Consider the following 15,453-nt stretch of genomic DNA (forward strand, 5'->3'; position numbering starts at 1 on the left):
ACCGAGGAGGAGAAGGACCCAGATATGGCTCATCTACTAGACCCCGATCCGGAAATAGGGTCGCTCACCGCACATCTTGACGGTGAACCCGCTCATGCTATAGTCTCGAATCCACGACGGAGGTCGATCGACATCAAGACAAATGTGCTTGGAGTTCTACCTACTTTCTCTGGGCGTAGAAATGAATGCCCTTATGAATTTCTGAACGAGTTCAGTAAACTATGCAGCATTCAGAAGCGACCCAACGAGGCAACAGAAGAGGACTTGGAGCAATTCCGTTTGCTCTCAAAGGGGAGGCGAACACTTGGCTGCTGAGGCTTCCACCGGACTCGATCAACACGTGGAAGGATTTTAAACTGGAATTTTTGGATTACTTTTTTCCTTCTAATAAGACGAATGCCTTGAAGAAGGAGATTAAGGAGTGCAAACAAGAATACGATGAGTCCCTAAGTTCTTATTGGTCCCGCTTCAAGGGGCTGCTGGATGCTTGTCCAAACCACAGGATGATAGAAGCGGAGACTTTCTATTTGTTCTATGAAGGTGCAAACCCTGAATCAAAGGACTTGATGAACTACTCGAGCGGGGGAAATTTTACTAAGAACAAAGCAAGTGAAGCCAGAGAAACGCTGGGGAGATTGATTGAGGCAAAGAAGGCCTATGATAACCCGCGAAGCATATTGAGGAGAGGATCAGCTAATGCAGTGATGGATCAAGAAGACAAGAAGGTAGAAGATAGGATCGATAAACTGGAAAAGGCCTTGCTAAGTGCAATCGAGAAATGCAATCCGCATGCTCCAGTGGAAAATGAGAAATCCCTTGGTCAAGAGGAAAGGCAATTGCAACCATACTACAGGCAACCCTACGAAGGAGAGTGCCACGCTCAAGCAAGTTCGATGGGAAGTTGGAATCCCGATGGAAGTTGGAATCAAGGGAGACAGAGGGACGCTCCATGGAGGACTCACCCAAACTTCAGATGGACTGATCATGATCAAAGCCAGCCACCTCCCTTGCAGCTCACGAATTTTGCACACCCTCCGGAGAGGCAGTCCAATTGGCCAGGGAAGGGACAAGAAGGACAATTGCAGCTGGGATACAGGAATCAGGATCAAGCTAATTGGGGAAACAAAAATCAAAACAACCCAGGAAACTCCTATGTGCCACCTCACCAAAGGAAAAACCAAGGCAATTTTCAGAATTCCCAACAGAACCATCAAGGGAATCAAGGGTCTGGTGGCCAGTACAACAATCAAGGGTCGAGTAACCAATACAACAATCATCAAGGAAATTTTCGACAGAACCAAGGTCAAGGACAAAATTTTGGTCAATTCAACTTCAGACCACAACGGAGTTTGGATGACATGGTCCATGATTTGGTAAATTCACAGCAGTTCATGCAAGGTAACCTACATTCCAACAATGACATGGTGCACAAGTTACAAGATGCTCAGTCAGAGCAAAAAGCCGCCATGGACATGATGGCAAAACAACTTTCCCAGATCGCAGTATCTTTGAACGAGATGCGAGGGAATGAAGGTAAACTTCCTGCTACCGTCAAACCGCCAGACCGGGCAAATATTAGTCAAATCACTTTGAGATCTGGGCGGGGTTACGAAGGGCCAACGTTGGGAGCTGATGAGGAAGCGCCTATGCAAGCCAAAGAAGGGAAACAGAGTCAGAAACAGCAAGAAGGAGGCGCTGAACCAAGGGAGATCATTGTTCAGAGAGACCCCCAGAAGGAAGATTTAGGGGGATCTCTACCTCGACCAAGGGACCCGTTCTTCATAGACCCCGAACCTGAGAAAGTAAGTAAGGAAGGAAACAAGGGAGTTGATGAAACCCAGTGTCACGACCACAACTCCCTAGTGCTAGTGAGCGTAGCTATTTCGCGACTAAACGATTCTCAATAATCAAGGGACAACAATAAAAGGATGAAATCACTTAAATCAAAAGTATCAAAGGCATATGGGTACGTAGTCAAAACATGTTCAGAGTATCAAGACTAAGTTCATAGCTTTCTAGTACAAAATTCTAAGTTTTGCAGCGGAAGAGTCCAAGACAAAATAGCACGTATGAAGACATGCTACTTTGGGCTACCTAACTTCTTATTTAAAAAGCCTGTCCCAACACCTTCGCCTGCTCGTCCACGTTCAACCTGCACATTTGAAAAATAACATGCAGGGCTGAGTATTTGATATACTCAGTGGGCACATTGCCAAAAATAGTTCTATCTTTAATTGTCAATGCCACAGTTGAGTGATCACGGGGTTTTACTTTAAAAGACCCGAGTCACTAAAATACTTTTCCTTTAGTAAAGATTTTGATTGCGCAATCACGTAACATAGATATACCATATCTGATCATTGTGTGAACCGGGAATGTGGCCACATTCCACGACGGTCACTGGACCGGCCAACCCCTTTTGTTAGCTCACGGTCCCCTTATGTGTACACTAGTCCGAGTAGGGTTTGCGGCCCTACTGGGACCCGAATTCGATTTAACTTAAATTGGCATAGCCAAGCAGATAGGTAATCATAAAACAAAACATGGCATGACAACATACTTGAGCAAAGATTCACATTTTTCATACTAAAAATACGTTTTAAAAGAATGCCCACCTCAAAAGCTAAAGCTCCTTCCGGAATTTCCTTACTTGGTCTTAGATGACGTTCGAAGACGTCCCTTTAGGAAATAAAAGATACTTAATTAGATTTTTGAGATATCCATGAATGCATCCTAAGTGCGATGATCATTTTATTCTTCCTTTAAATTTTCTAGAAGAGTTCTAAAATTCTTGAATATTAATTAAATCAGTAGATTTAATTAAATTAGAGAAATTGTTCACTTAACTAGAGGGTGCTACCTCCCATGCCATTTATTTAAGCATACTAAAAATTTTTGGCTCGCGGTCTAAAATACTCGTTAGCGTATCGTAATTTCTTAAAATTAATCATTTGAGCACTCTTGCTAATTTCCGGAAAATTGGACTTATCTTCGTGGAATTAACTTTCGGACTCTTAATTAATAAATCCGTAATATAGCAAAGCCCATGATTTAATTAAGTTTCTACTTTAATTTAATTAGTGGCCCAAGACATTTATACATACTCCACTAGCCCATCTCTTTAATTAATATGAGGCCCAAACTCTAAAATAAGGAGAGGCCCAAACAAAAAAAATTAAAAGGGAGAAGCCCAAAACATCTCACAAAACCATCGGCTCTCCCTCATTTCCCATCCCTAATTCGAAACCCTAAAACAGAGAGAGAGCTCGGCGGCGCCTCCTCGCCTCCCGCCGCTAGCTGCTCCGGTCGGCGCCTCCAATGCGTCGCCGGAGACTGGATGCCCCTCCCTCTCCATCCTTGGTCTCGCTCTCTTCTTAGAACAACATCCCCAATCAAAACACCAATCTCTAACTCCATTTCTCTCTTCTCTCTCTGCGAGTCGCCGCCAACCGTCGCCGCCATCTCGTCGCCAACGCCGCCTCGCTGCGTCGTTCGGCGCCGTTCCGATCGGGCAACTCAGATGAACAATCGTAAAAGCTAAGTCCTTTCACCGGCGGAGTCGCCGACAGGAAAGAGGCGTCGCCTCTCTTTCTCCCTGCTTCCGGCGTTACCCTGCCCTTTTCCCGACGAATCCTCCATTGCCGTCATCGCGGATCGCCGCTGCTGCTTCTCCTCCTTTCTCGGCGTCTAAGCGCCGTCACTGCCATCTACGGCTGGAGTTGACGCCGTCCGGCTCGCTGTGCAGGCCAGCGCCGCCGTCGGTCGGCCTTGAAGCTAAGTTCCTCCCCCCCCTTTTTTTGTCTAAGCTTGGTCTATTTAGTTTGAGTTTTGGTAGTAGCTATGATAAAATTGTTGCTGATTTTCTTTTCGGAAAGAGCTCATTTAAATTGTTGGGCTGGATTTATGTTGTTAAGCTTGGGCTCTCTAAACTTTGCTGATTATTTTGAGAAGTGTGGGAGGGAGTTCGAATGTGATGTGGGGAGGATTCTTATAGGCTGATTGTGTACTGGTAAGCCTTAAATGAGGCTGCTGTATCGTTTGTTGCTATGCTGCAGAAATCTCACTTTTAGTGATCTCCTTGTCTCTCCTTCATGGCTGCAAAACTTGCATCTTTATGGGTACCTAGTACTAGTTATTAATTGGGGTTTGTTTGATTTGTAGAGAGGCAGGGGATGTGGTGCCAAGGGCTGCATTATGAAGGGTGTGCAGGCTGGAATCCCCCTTTTTTTTTTTTTTGGCAAGTTCTTGGTCTTCAAGGGAAAAGAAGGTTTGTTTTCTAACCCTTCCTAAGTGTTCTATTAATTGCTCTTGTCTCATGGTCATTAAGGCTCGTTTTTATCTTGCAGGTGAGAGGAAATCTCGGCTCCCATCCGGCAGCACTTCGAGCAGGCCCGGATTCACCGATTGGGCCGACGGGCCGCCCGAAACGGGCCCTGAGTCGGGCCTGAAGAAAAGGCCCGGATGCACTCCACATTTTAGATATTTTCCCTTCCATTGTTTATCTTTCTTTGGGGACTTAATCCGTGTAATCTATTTTATTAGTTGTTCATTAATTAAGCTTTGTTCCAAAAATGTAGTATTTGAAAATTAGTTGCTCGTTAATTGTATTCGAAATTTCTATTCGAAAATTCGTGATATTTTACAATGTAAGGTCCAAATGTTTAGTTCATTTGATTACTTTAGTTTTTACTTATAACTAAAAGAATTAAATCTCATAACAAGGGCTCAAGTTCCAATAACTCTTCATGGACGGAGAACTTCACATTCTTAGTTCGTTCTAAAACAAAACGAAAGGAAAGAAAGTATGATGCGGGTATTACATTCTACCCTCCTTAACAAAAATTTCGTCCCGAAATTTCGCTTATGTTACTCAAACAGTTTTGGGTACTTTTCTTTCATCTTGTCTTCCAATTCCCACGTAGCTTCCTCGTGACTATGATGTTTCCATAAAACTTTCACTGTTACAATAGATTTATTCCTCAATTCCTTGACCTTCCTATCCAAGATTGCCTCTGGCTTCTCTTCATAGCTTAAGTCTGGTTCCAAAGCCATCTCTTCTTGGTGGATTATATGTTTTGGGTCGAACACATATTTCCTCAATTGAGACACGTGAAAAACATTGTGCACGCTCCCGAAACTCGGTGGGAGTGCCAATCTGTACGCCACAGGACCCACTTCTTCTAGAATTTCGTAGGGTCCGATGAAACGTGGTCTTAGCTTGCCCTTGACGCCGAATCTTGTAATTCCTTTAGACGGGGATACTTTCAGAAAAACTTTGTCTCCCGCCTTGAACTGCAGATCGGTTCGGCGAGCATCTGCGTAAGAGTTTTGCCTATCTTGAGCTTCCTTGATTCTCTCCCGGATCTGGCAGACGATCTCTTTCATTTCCTCTACAGAGTCTGGTCCGAGCGTCTTTCTCTCACCGACCTCATCCCAGTAAAGTGGTGATCTGCATTTTCTCCCATACAGTGCTTCGTATGGGGCCATGTTTATGGTTGCCTGATAACTGTTGTTGTAAGCAAACTCTATAAGTGGCAATACTGGCTCCTATTTTCCTCCTCGGTCGAGCACTGCGGCTCTTAACATGTCTTCCAAGGTCTGGATTGTTCTCTCAGACTGCCCATCAGTCTGCGGATGAAATGTCGTACTGAAGTTCAACCTGGTGCCTAGTTCTTGCTGTAGGCTTATCCAAAATCTAGAAGTAAATTTCGGATCCCTGTCTGATGTGATCGTCACCGGTATTCCATGTAATCGTATGATCTCTTGCACGTAGATCTGAGCTAGCTTGTCCGATCCGTAAGTGGTACGAACTGGTACAAAGTGGGCGCTCTTGGTGAGGCGATCTATAATCACCCAAATAGCAGTATTCCCTCGTTGTGACTTTGGCAATCCTGTCACGAAATCCATTGCAATGTGCTCCCATTTCCACTCGGGAATTTCCAGGGGTTGCAATTTTCCATAGGGTCGTTGATGTAGAGCCTTCACTTGTTGACATGCTAGGCACCTTTCTACAAACGACGCTATGCTCCTCTTCATGCCATCCCACCAAAAATGCTTCTTCATATCTTGATACATTTTCGTACCTCCTGGGTGGGCGGTGTAGGGTGTCTCATGCGCCTCGCTCATGATCTCATCTCTGAGAGCCTCGTCATTGGGCACACATAATCTCCCTTCAAACGTGAGGGCGTTATCTGCTTCTTCGCGGTAACTCACCTCTTTTCCCGTCCTCACTTTAAGTCGAATTTTCTCTAATGCTTCATCACTCCTCTGAGCCTCAACAATTCTGGCTCTTAAGTCTGGCTCAATCACTAGAGTGGCGATTCTACTTTCCACCGTCTCTGGTGCTCTCACTACCTCCAATCGCATCTTAGCGAATTCCCGTATGAGTTCCTCACTTTGTGTAAGGAAGGTGGCCACTTGGGGTGTAGTTTTCCTGCTCAAGGCATCTGCCACTACATTCGCCTTGCCTGGGTGGTAATTTATACCACAGTCATAATCCTTGACCAATTCGAGCCATCTACGTTGTCGCATATTTAAATCCTTCTGCTCGAAAAAGTACTTAAGGCTCTTGTGGTCCGTGAAGATCTCACATCGAACTCCGTAGAGATGATGTCTCCAAATCTTCAAGGCATGTACCACTGCCGCTAGTTCCAAATCATGAGTGGGGTAATTCAGCTCGTGTGGCCTGAGTTGGCGTGACGCGTATGCAATCACCTTGCCATTTTGCATCAATACGCATCTAAGTCCGACCTTTGAAGCATCGGTGTACACTACATAGCCTGCTTCTGGTGCTGGTACGGCTAGGATTGGTGCGGTGGTCAACTTTTCTTTTAATAATTGGAAACTTGCTTCGCACTCCGGCGTCCAATTGACCTTAGCTCCTTTCTTGAGCAATTGAGTCAGTCGTCTGGCTATTTTAGAAAATCCTTCAATGAACCTCCGATAATATCCAGCCAAACCTAAGAAACTTCGAATTTCACTCGGTGTGGTCGGTGACTGCCAACGTTGTACTGCCTCCACCTTTGCAGGGTCCACTCGGATCCCATCTGTCGTTACTATGTGTCCGAGGAAATTCACCTCGTTGAGCCAGAACTCACACTTGCTAAACTTAGCATAGAGTTTCTCGGCTCTCAACGTCTCTAAGGTGGTTCTCAGATGTTCCTCGTGTTCCTTCTCGTTCTTCGAGTAGATGAGTACATCATCTATAAAGACTAGGACGAACTTGTCCAAGTATGGGTGGAACACGCGGTTCATTAAGTCCATGAACACTGCCGGGGCATTTGTAAGCCCGGAAGGCATTACAGTGAATTCGTAATGGCCGTATCTGGTGCGGAATGCTGTCTTGGGTACATCGTCATGTCGGACTTTCAGTTGGTGATAGCCTGATCTCAAGTCCATTTTCGAGAATACACCAGCCCCTCGAAGTTGGTCAAACAGGTCGTCAATCCTCGGTAGAGGGTACTTGTTTTTGAGCGTCAGTTTGTTCAACTCTCGGTAGTCGATACACATTCTCAATGTTCCGTCCTTCTTCTTTACGAAGAGCACTGGTGCGCCCCATGGTGACACACTGGGTCGGATGAAGCCTAGGTCTAGTAGTTCCTGTAACTGTATCTTGAGTTCTTCTAACTCTTTAGGCGCCATTCTGTATGGTGCCTTCGATACTGGGGCCGATCCTGGTTCGAGATCGATTGTGAATTCTAATTGCCTGTCTGGCGGCAATCCTGGTAGTGCGTCCGAAAAGACATCTGGGAATTCTCGTACCACTTCTACATCCTCAATCTTACGGTCCTCTTTCTCTTCTCCATTCAGATAAACGAGGTATGCAGAGCATCCTTTCCTTATCATAGTGGCCGCTTGTAGCGCAGAAACTATGGACTTTCGTCGCCTCACGGATATTCCGTGAAAGATTGTGGGTTCTTTCTCTGGGTATTGCACAGAGATCTGCCTTTCCTTACAAAGAATGGTAGCGTAGTTCTCGGCTAACTAATCCATTCCCAATATGATGTCGACGTTCCACATCAACATTACATGTAAATTGTGAGCCACTAACTTAAGGTTTCCCATAGTGAATTCTACGTTCGAGCAAGTTCGTGAGGTATCTTTAAGGCCTCCTATGGGTGAGAACACCCTCATCTTATGTTCGATTTCATCAGTAGGCAATTCTAAAGTATCCACGCAAGGTGCTGACATGAAAGAATGACAATAGGTATGTTGAGGAGAGTTCCCATACTTGCTAAATTGTCTTGCTCTTGGTTCCCTGCTCAATCTTAGGCTGCTTCTGCCTCGGTGCAGTAACTATAGTCTGAGGGGGAAACCTCTGGCGTAGCTGCCGCTGGTGATATAGTGATTAGGACTGTCTTTCTTCTTGGCTCAGCTTGAAGTGCCCGCAACTACGGACGCTGCCCTTAATAGTCCTGCCTCCCTCCTGTCCTAGTATTCTTGTACAGCATTCCCTGGAGAAATGTCCGCTTCTGCCACAATTAAGGCACCTATGTGTCCTAACTATGCACTTTCCACGGTGGTTTCTTGACCACTTAGCGCGGGGATGGGCCTTAGGTCGGTACTCAACCTTCTTATTGAGATCGGCTTCTCTATCGCCATTCTGCGATGGTTTTGGGGCAAGTTGTTGCTTCTTATTCTCATTTGAAGTATGTTTTCGTTTTCCCGATCGTTCCTTCATTCGTTGGTTTTATTGCGCCATATCTCAGACGATTTTCCTCTTGTCGAAGACATCCGTTCATTAAAACGTAATCTGTGAGAGTGTTCATATTTTCACTAGATTTCGTTACCTAACGATGATCTTGATCTCCATTTCCTCGTGGCTCTCCTAGTCAACTTTGTTATTTGTGCCCCAAACGATTAATCACATAGATAAATAAGTCTTGTGCAACGAAAAGTCATTAGGTCTGTACGTATATAAGATTCCTTTACATTTCTCTTTTTGTGGCCTACATTCTATGTATATAGCGTAACGATCCATCCCATAGCAGCTCGTGACCGGCGGCACACAAGTGCGAAAAGTCCAAACAACTATGCCCTTCGTGATTGCCTTGTACTAAGAACTCGATGATTAATCAAACAGTCTTAACTTGGATAGGTACTGATGTCACCTAGAAGAAGCATGACTGCAAATTTCTTTTATTGAAAGGACTATAGAATATCCAAAGGGATAAGAATAACATCTCTTGCTCGACTGTTGTGAATTTTCGACCTCAAATCGTGAAAATTGATTTTTGAAGGCAAGTACTAAGTTCAATTGAACTTATCGTATCTATTCAAAGAACTTCAAGGTTCAAATGGTTTCAAATACTTAAACCCATCGAATTTGTGAATTCAATTCTTATGGGAACTTGAAAGAACATGAGGTAGGTCATGAGAGTAAGATGATACTGTAGGAACTCTCAATTTCCATAGTAGGCTTGTCAAATAAGATGGTTAAATTGTCCGTTCGAATTGACTAGATCCGGACATCAAGGATGATGATTTCAACATGTCAAGACCTCAGATGATTAGTCGCAAGAGGGTTTAGAAATGTAAACAATTGCCATGGATTAACGTTGATCATGGTTCACCAACATTATAATGTGGAAATCATGGAAATACATCAATGGATTCACAGGTAGCGACCAAAGTGAAAGAAATATTTTTGGAAAAGTCAACTACCATCAAGGAAAATGCAATACATTAGCCTTAACTTAGTGTTTCAGAAAGAAATCTTGAGCTAGAAACAATGCATGTAGTGGAACTGGACAAGAAAAATTCACTCATATAAGAACGAAATAGTCACAATATGGTTGCCAAATAAGGAGGTGAACAAAAGTTCCACTTATTGTGCCATTCTCTGAGAAGAAATGTCTGAAAAATCAGCAACTTAAGGGTGAAGTTATACCGTGAGAGTTAAAGAATCTGGGATATTGATTTTATCAATGGTGGGTCATACGGGGGACAACAAACAACAAAGATGCTTGAGAACATATAAGTCTTTCGAATTTAAGATTTGAAAGTAAGTCACCATTTTCGTTAAAAAAAAATAAATAAATAAATAAAATGATAGTGACTTATTACTTGCAAAAACGTGAGTCAATCAAAAGTCTTAAAAAGACGGCAGGACACCCTTGTTCAGGATGTTCAAAATGAGATTATTCTGGAGGGCATGGCCGTAAGCAACTTTAGAGTCGAAGGTTTATGACCGGAGCTTATGAAGTCAACACCTTACATTTTCTGAACAATGAGCTCAACTACTGTAGTCAACAAATTAGAAGAGAGTTACAGCTTTCATATGAAAGGAAAAAGTGAGGCATTACTTGCATAAATGCGAGTCAATCTGGAGTCTAAAGTGGACGAGGGCATTTTCATTAAGGTGGTTTGTAGAAAGATATCGATGGGAATCCAAGTAAGTACTGTTGATCATAATCATCTGTTCCACTTATGTGACACTTTCTTGTTTGTTCTTTCGGAGCTTGAACATGATCAGAGCGTTCTAGGAAACCATAGATTCCAAGCTAGGATTCCTGGTGTTACAACTAATAGCTTTCGTTGAAGGTCATATTTTCATAATGATCTCGATAAGTCAGGACGTTCATTCTAGTAAAACATTGCACTCTCCATCGTGCTTCACAGCGTGCTATAAGCATTGTTTCTAGATCACGTAGCCTCCTTGACTTGCTACGCAAGACTGGATCACTTAATTTGATCGTAAGTACGATATCTTTTCGTGTAAGGATACAGCTCCTTTACTGGATCAAGGGTACGCTCATTTTGATTATGATTGAGTTCATGAAGACAAAGGGAACTTCATGTTGTTCCCATCATTTAAAACGTTCAACAGACGCCCATGTGCCGTAGGTAGTTTCTCGTATCTCGTCTGATCGTTACCATCTAAGAATAGATGGGTTATTTATAAATTGTTAGGTTCATTCTTGTACATTTGGAATTGTTCCAATTACAACATCATGGATCGTGGTCTCGTCAAGAGATGGGGTAGAGGAAAAGGTGTGGGGTCCACTTTTAGACACATTCATCTATATTTCCTCATTCTTAAAACAAAATTAGGGGTTTGCCCTAACTTGCATATACTCGTTCATTTTATCGCTTAGAAAAGCGGTAAGGAAGTCATCAACTTACAACTCTGTTCAAGAGCGTTTAGTCTAACGTACTTCTTAGGCATTCTATGTTCGCATGCGTTAGTCATTCCGTAACTTCCTAAAAAGTTCCTTAATCTATCATCATACTTCACATAATCGAGCATGTGTAACTGATAATACTTTAGCATTTGTCTCAAAGACATCCTTATGCTTAACAATTTAAACTTGAAATTCCATGGTTCGTAGGAAAAATGGAATTTACATGCTTTTCCTTGAAAACCCTGAATATTTTCACAATATCTTCAAAAAGAAATCATTTTTTTTTTCAAGTTCTTTCATGAATAACTGGAAATTTTTCTGGTAAAAACTTCTTTCTTACCTCATTGCTGCAGTTGAACGTGACGAGTCGAGGTGTTGGGTCCTTTTAAGCTTTCCATTTTAGTACTATTCTAGTCTAGTACTATCATTCTAGACTAAGGTTTGAAAAGAAGGTTCTTGGGTCCAGAGCGAAAGAACGTTGCTCTGATACCACTCTGTCACGACCACAACTCCCTAGTGCTAGTGAGCGTAGCTATTTCGCGACTAAACGATTCTCAATAATCAAGGGACAACAATAAAAGGATGAAATCACTTAAATCAAAAGTATCAAAGGCATATGGGTACGTAGTCAAAACATGTTCAGAGTATCAAGACTAAGTTCATAGCTTTCTAGTACAAAATTCTAAGTTTTGCAGCGGAAGAGTCCAAGACAAAATAGCACGTATGAAGACATGCTACTTTGGGCTACCTAACTTCTTATTTAAAAAGCCTGTCCCAACACCTTCGCCTGCTCGTCCACGTTCAACCTGCACATTTGAAAAATAACATGCAGGGCTGAGTATTTGATATACTCAGTGGGCACATTGCCAAAAATAGTTCTATCTTTAATTGTCAATGCCACAGTTGAGTGATCACGGGGTTTTACTTTAAAAGACCCGAGTCACTAAAATACTTTTCCTTTAGTAAAGATTTTGATTGCGCAATCACGTAACATAGATATACCATATCTGATCATTGTGTGAACCGGGAATGTGGCCACATTCCACGACGGTCACTGGACCGGCCAACCCCTTTTGTTAGCTCACGGTCCCCTTATGTGTACACTAGTCCGAGTAGGGTTTGCGGCCCTACTGGGACCCGAATTCGATTTAACTTAAATTGGCATAGCCAAGCAGATAGGTAATCATAAAACAAAACATGGCATGACAACATACTTGAGCAAAGATTCACATTTTTCATACTAAAAATACGTTTTAAAAGAATGCCCACCTCAAAAGCTAAAGCTCCTTCCGGAATTTCCTTACTTGGTCTTAGATGACGTTCGAAGACGTCCCTTTAGGAAATAAAAGATACTTAATTAGATTTTTGAGATATCCATGAATGCATCCTTAGTGCGATGATAATTTTATTCTTCCTTTAAATTTTCTAGAAGAGTTCTAAAATTCTTGAATATTAATTAAATCAGTAGATTTAATTAAATTAGAGAAATTGTTCACTTAACTAGAGGGTGCTACCTCCCATGCCATTTATTTAAGCATACTAAAAAATTTTGGCTCGCGGTCTAAAATACTCGTTAGCGTATCGTAATTTCTTAAAATTAATCATTTGAGCACTCTTGCTAATTTCCAGAAAATTGGACTTATCTTCGTGGAATTAACTTTCGGACTCTTAATTAATAAATCCGTAATATAGCAAAGCCCATGATTTAATTAAGTTCCTACTTTAATTTAATTAGTGGCCCAAGACATTTATACATACTCCACTAGCCCATCTCTTTAATTAATATGAGGCCCAAACTCTAAAATAAGGAGAGGCCCAAACAAAAAAAATTAAAAGGGAGAAGCCCAAAACATCTCACAAAACCATCGGCTCTCCCTCATTTCCCATCCCTAATTCGAAACCCTAAAACAGAGAGAGAGCTCGGCGGCGCCTCCTCGCCTCCCGCCGCTAGCTGCTCCGGTCGGCGCCTTCAATGCGTCGCCGGAGACTGGATGCCCCTCCCTCTCCATCCTTGGTCTCGCTCTCTTCTTAGAACAACATCCCCAATCAAAACACCAATCTCTAACTCCATTTCTCTCTTCTCTCTCTGCGAGTCGCCGCCAACCGTCGGCGCCATCTCGTCGCCAACGCCGCCTCGTGGCCAACGCCGCCTCGCTGCGTCGTTCGGCGCCGTTCCGATCGGGCAACTCAGATGAACAGTCGTAAAAGCTAAGTCCTTTCACCGGCGGAGTCGCCGACAGGAAAGAGGCGTCGCCTCTCTTTCTCCCTGCTTCCGGCGTTACCCTGCCCTTTTCCCGACGAATCCTCCATTGCCGTCATCGCGGATCGCCGCTGCTGCTTCTCCTCCTTTCTCGGCGTCTAAGCGCCGTCACTGCCATCTACGACTGGAGCTGACGCCGTCCGGCTCGCTGTGCAGGCCAGCGCCGCCGTCGGTCGGCCTTGAAGCTAAGTTCCTCCCCCCCCTTTTTTTGTCTAAGCTTGGTCTATTTAGTTTGAGTTTTGGCAGTAGCTATGATAAAATTGTTGCTGATTTTCTTTTCGGAAAGAGCTCATTTAAATTGTTGGGCTGGATTTATGTTGTTAAGCTTGGTGTTTCTATGATTGAAGTTTCACTAGTCCGTAATCACTCTATGCATTCTGCTAAGAGAGTTGATCTCTTGATTATGGGGCTTTCTACTTGTGTGAAGCTGAACTTAATGTGGTTATACTTGTGCTCCTAAGTCCTTACACTATGCTATGGTTGATCTAGACATGATGCAAGATAATGTTTTGAGGTTTTAGGGAGGTTTACCTCTTGATGTAGTGAAGAAAAGGGCTGCCCTTGCTGCTGCTTGAGATCAGTTCCTAAGGCACCAAGCTTTCTACTCTCTCTAAACTTTGCTGATTATTTTGAGAAGTGTGGGAGGGAGTTCGAATGTGATGTGGGGAGGATTCTTATAGGCTGATTGTGTACTGGTAAGCCTTAAATGAGGCTGCTGTATCGTTTGTTGCTATGCTGCAGAAATCTCACTTTTAGTGATCTCCTTGTCTCTCCTTCATGGCTGCAAAACTTGCATCTTTATGGGTACCTAGTACTAGTTATTAATTGGGGTTTGTTTGATTTGTAGAGAGGCAGGGGATGTGGTGCCAAGGGCTGCATTATGAAGGGTGTGCAGGCTGGAATCCCCCTTTTTTTTTTTTTTGGCAAGTTCTTGGTCTTCAAGGGAAAAGAAGGTTTGTTTTCTAACCCTTCCTAAGTGTTCTATTAATTGCTCTTGTCTCATGGTCATTAAGGCTCGTTTTTATCTTGCAGGTGAGAGGAAATCTCGGCTCCCATCCGGCAGCACTTCGAGCAGGCCCGGATTCACCGATTGGGCCGACGGGCCGCCCGAAACGGGCCCTGAGTCGGGCCTGAAGAAAAGGCCCGGATGCACTCCACATTTTAGATATTTTCCCTTCCATTGTTTATCTTTCTTTGGGGACTTAAGCCGTGTAATCTATTTTATTAGTTGTTCATTAATTAAGCTTTGTTCCAAAAATGTAGTATTTGAAAATTAGTTGCTCGTTAATTGTATTCGAAATTTCTATTCGAAAATTCGTGATTTTACAATGTAAGGTCCAAATGTTTAGTTCATTTGATTACTTTAGTTTTTACTTATAACTAAAAGAATTAAATCTCATAACAAGGGCTCAAGTTCCAATAACTCTTCATGGACGGAGAACTTCACATTCTTAGTTCGTTCTAAAACAAAACGAAAGGAAAGAAAGTATGATGCGGGTATTACACCCAGGCTGGGACTTCCACAAATGCAGTAAAGCGAGCAAAACCATTTCCATATCGTGGGGAGGCGAAGAAGAAAAAGGATGATACAGAGGATCTCATGGAGATTTTCAGCAAGTTGGAAATCAACTTGCCATTCTTGCAAGCCTTGAAAATTCCCACCTTCAGTAAGTTCATCAAGGAGTTTATTGCAGGGAAAACCAAACTAGATGGGAAGATTGTGATTGGAGAAACTGTGTCTGCTGTGATACAAAAAAGAAGGATGCCCTCAAAATGCACGGACCCAGGTATGTTTACATTACCCATTTCTTTAGGGGATATCAAGGTTGAGCATGCCATGTGTGATCTAGGGGCGTCAATAAATGTTTTGCCTCTTTCAATCTATAAAAGGTTAACTGGGGTAAGAATGGTTGATACCAAAGTAGTAATCCAGCTAGCAGATAGAACTTGCATTTGCCCTGAAGGAGTGTTGGAAAATATTATAGTCAAGGTGCATGAGTTTCTATATCCTGCTGATTTTTACGTGATCAAGATGAATGATAATGAGTCTGCTGAGTCCAGTGGGGTACT

The 15,453-nt window shown here is 43.0% G+C and overlaps 2 long non-coding RNA genes across 2 annotated transcripts; both read left to right on the forward strand.

The window, feature by feature from the left end:
• Window positions 1-3,210: 3,210 nt before the first annotated feature.
• LOC148933590 (uncharacterized) lies at window positions 3,211-4,669 on the forward strand. Its single transcript, XR_016134360.1, has 2 exons — window positions 3,211-4,267; window positions 4,347-4,669. It is a non-coding gene; the product is annotated as an uncharacterized LOC148933590 (long non-coding RNA).
• Window positions 4,670-13,004: 8,335 nt separating this feature from the next.
• On the forward strand, window positions 13,005-14,736 carry LOC148933591 (uncharacterized). Its single transcript, XR_016132897.1, has 2 exons — window positions 13,005-14,336; window positions 14,416-14,736. It is a non-coding gene; the product is annotated as an uncharacterized LOC148933591 (long non-coding RNA).
• The last annotated feature ends 717 nt before the right edge of the window (window positions 14,737-15,453 follow it).

This window comes from Salvia hispanica, chromosome 1 (assembly GCF_029641045.1).
Source record: "Salvia hispanica isolate PSC_SH4W2 chromosome 1, Shi_PSC_v1, whole genome shotgun sequence".
Classification (NCBI taxonomy): domain Eukaryota; kingdom Viridiplantae; phylum Streptophyta; class Magnoliopsida; order Lamiales; family Lamiaceae; genus Salvia; species Salvia hispanica.